Source organism: Saccostrea cucullata, unplaced genomic scaffold, assembly GCF_032062105.1.
Source record: "Saccostrea cucullata isolate Sc308-1 unplaced genomic scaffold, CSIRO_AGI_Scuc_v1 ctg1758, whole genome shotgun sequence".
NCBI lineage: Eukaryota > Metazoa > Mollusca > Bivalvia > Ostreida > Ostreidae > Saccostrea > Saccostrea cuccullata.
In genome coordinates this window covers 124,098-127,500 of record NW_026919491.1, presented here as the reverse complement: position 1 = coordinate 127,500, position 3,403 = coordinate 124,098, and the positions used below count along the sequence as shown (strand labels likewise).

Genomic DNA, 3,403 nt, shown 5'->3' with positions numbered 1-3,403 from the left:
TTTATAATACAAGACCTAATGGAGGGAGTTTGTAGAAGGAATACTATACCCTTCTCATACAACCCATACAGTCTTATAAATAGCTGATGCTGTGCTTCACCATGGACTTTACCAAGAAACATGTTATTTTGGGGAATAAGAAAGTTCGGACAGACCCCCTCATACATCCACTTAAGGACTTGTTTAAAGCAGACCCAGAAACACTCCAGGAGAGTTTGTGGACACCAATGTTGTAATGTATTTTGTTGAATCACCTAGAAAACTGCTGTTTTCATGTGATAGGAACACAACAGTTTATCATTATCACTTATTCCACTGTTAATTATTTCTGTTACGAACAATTTAAGCAAGCCATAAGTTAAGAATTGGCAGTGATTCATAGAACATACAAGTTTATGTTCTGCAAGAGAAAAAGAAATTCTCCATTCATTGTGCACATGATGTCCTAGTGTATGCCCTATTGCTACAAAATGACATCCATTTTTTACTATATCACCAACAACATGAGGCTGGGGCCATGAGTGACATCTATCTGTCCATGAGGAGGCAGAAGGAGGCCAAAAGTCACTAGCAAAACAGTTGGCTAAATCATATTCTGTTTCCCCTGCAAAAACTCCACTGAGACAGGGTCCATGTGGACTGGGGTCTGGTAAAATTGCAGAACAAGAATTCTTTCTGTATTCTGAACTGGAGATAAAATAATATCTGTCATTCAATCTAACACAAGCTCTCTGAATATCTCTGTACTTGCTTGGTGACAGTAAATATAACAAAGTAAATCCTGGTGGACTATCAGAACAGTCACAGAGGATCAGTGTTTGTCTGTGGTTGTTGTAATACTGAGACTGAGATAATTCCCAGATCACACGGTGATTATTTGGCCATATCATATAGTCCCTATCTGATGCTTTCAGTCTGAATCCTTCTTTGAAACTTCCACTCCACATCCCACTGCGCTCATAACTTGTTGTCACTTGATTTTCCACCATATCCCTGATGTCCACCACATCTCTCCTTATGGCCACCAGTTGTGAAGTCCCAAGTTTATCACACAGTCCCATGAAAACTGACTCAGACATATGTTGTAGGCCTGTCTTTCTAATGATGTTTAATGAATCTCTAAACAATGTAAAAAAAAGTTCTTGTTGGACGTGGAGAAAAGATATATCAAATAAAGGTGTGGATATTGAGTCTTTTTTTTATTATTCATTTTCATTATAGGGCACCTGTTTAATATTAATTATGCAGGAACAATTTTGAAAGACAATAGATTTTGAGTGAACAGAAACACTGTTGTTTACTTACTTTATGACAATTAATGGAAATAATGAATTTAATTACTTATTCTTCGTCTAACATAATGCTTAGCATATTTTAGCCTTTTACAAATTGTATATTTAACTGTAAATAACTATTTTCTTTTCTAACTCTCTTCTAGGGCAGCTGATCACTTTTATAGCATAAAACTACCAAACAGTTAGAACTCTTAAGTGTGCTGTGTTAAGGTGTTTCCACCCTCACAATTTTATAGATTCATAGTACAAAAACTGCATTTATTTTCATTCAATATACTTTAAATTTTAAAAAAAAAAATGTATAGGTCACCATATTATTTAAGATGCGAAGCACAAATAAACAAAAGTTTAGGTCACCATATTATTTAAGATGCGAAACACAAATAAACAAAAGTGTATGTCAACATAAAAAAATCGCACATTTTTTGTAAACAGTATTATGAAAAAGTTAAATCTGGTTAAAATGCATAATTCTGATGCTGAGTGTTCCTAAATACTTACTAATTAAAAGATACTTTTGAATGGTGAATATCAGGGAAACTTTTTTACAATAAAGCAAATGCCTGAATGAAGAGACCTTAGAAGGAGTTATTGTCGTTGTCAACATTTTTAAAGATTAAATTATTGATTAAATATAGAAAATATGCATTTTTAAAATTCTTTAACTTAACAATATTTATCATTACACCTATTGCACCTATTGTAAAGCATTCTTCCAAGAGATATTGTTCTATTAAGTATGAATTTAAACTAATTACAGTTTTTGCAAAAACCTATGACATCATAGGAGGGTGGAATAACCTTAAGAGCTTCCTGTAGGATAAACTTTATATACAATGTTATTGATATGTCCATTCAACCATTCAATACTTGCATAATTTTTATAAGATTACATTTTCATTGCAAATTGCTAATTTTAATCTTAGCCTTCAAAACATTGCTTTTTCTTTAAAATGGAAAATTCACTATTCTAAAATTGTTTTACCTGTAACATCATGATCAATTGTTTTCAACAATTATCAATAAATTTACAAAGGACGAAATGAAAGAAAAATGTGCTACTTGTATATGAAGTTTAAGTGATTCAGTTACTGAAGTAATGAACAAAAGTTATTAAAACTCACACTGGTGAAGCTCTAAAAGAATCCATTTTTATATTTAAGATATGAAAATTACCAGGTACTATAAATAGAAAAGAAAAATCCCTTTAAATCTTCTTTCATTTTATATTTAGCCTTTTGTGTTCTCTGATATTTATAAAATCATAAAATAGAATTTAAAAAGTAATGATATTTGTTTTGTACAAACTTCTGTATTAATACATACGTACAAACGAAATCAGAAAAGACTACAATTAAAGTTGAAAAGAGGAATATGGAGATAACGAACAGTATTCAATAAAGTCCACTAATCAATACAAAATAGGAGCAGAGCAAACAGGGACCTCTAAAACATCAGAAGTGGTATTAGGTGCCATGGAGGAGAAGCATTCCTTGCTGACCGGTCCCACACGCCGTGTGCTCCTTGTCATGATCGGGAAATAACGGAAAAATCTGTCGTCAATAATGGAATAACAATTAGTATGAAAAACATCAGTCAGCTTTTGACTCAATGATAAATTGTATTTGCTGACAAGGTCATTGTATCGATTAAAGAACGTACGAAAAGATGACTCTAAACGAGACTGCTGATATTCTTGTTTCATCAAATTGTTTATCAATAATTTACCTCGTTTTTTAAATTGTTCATACGTAGATCATGCTCTTGCGTATCGAATTAACTGAGATATATAAACTCCGTATGCAGGTGATGAAGGTATATAGCTGCATAAGTAAGGGAGGTTGATGATAGAAAAGTTAAAGTTATCACTTTTGTCATATAGCTTGGTTGTTAGATTACCATTAACATTTTTTTTTTCAAGTAAAATATCAAAGTATGACACAGAAGTGCCGGACTTTGTGGTATCATTTATCTGATGTTCATCAGGATATATTGTATCGACATAAGAATGGAAATTCAATTGTTAATTGAAAATACGTTGTCGATATATCTTAATGTCGAGTTGAAGGTCACAGCAAGTGTTTTCTTCTTATCTCGCATAAGATTTT

General features: G+C 32.2%; 1 pseudogene; it reads right to left on the bottom strand.

Moving 5' to 3' along the window:
- The window catches only part of LOC134232690 (uncharacterized), a 2,911-nt pseudogene extending 466 nt beyond the window's left edge, over positions 1–2,445 (bottom strand).
- Between the last annotated feature and the right edge of the window lie 958 nt (positions 2,446–3,403).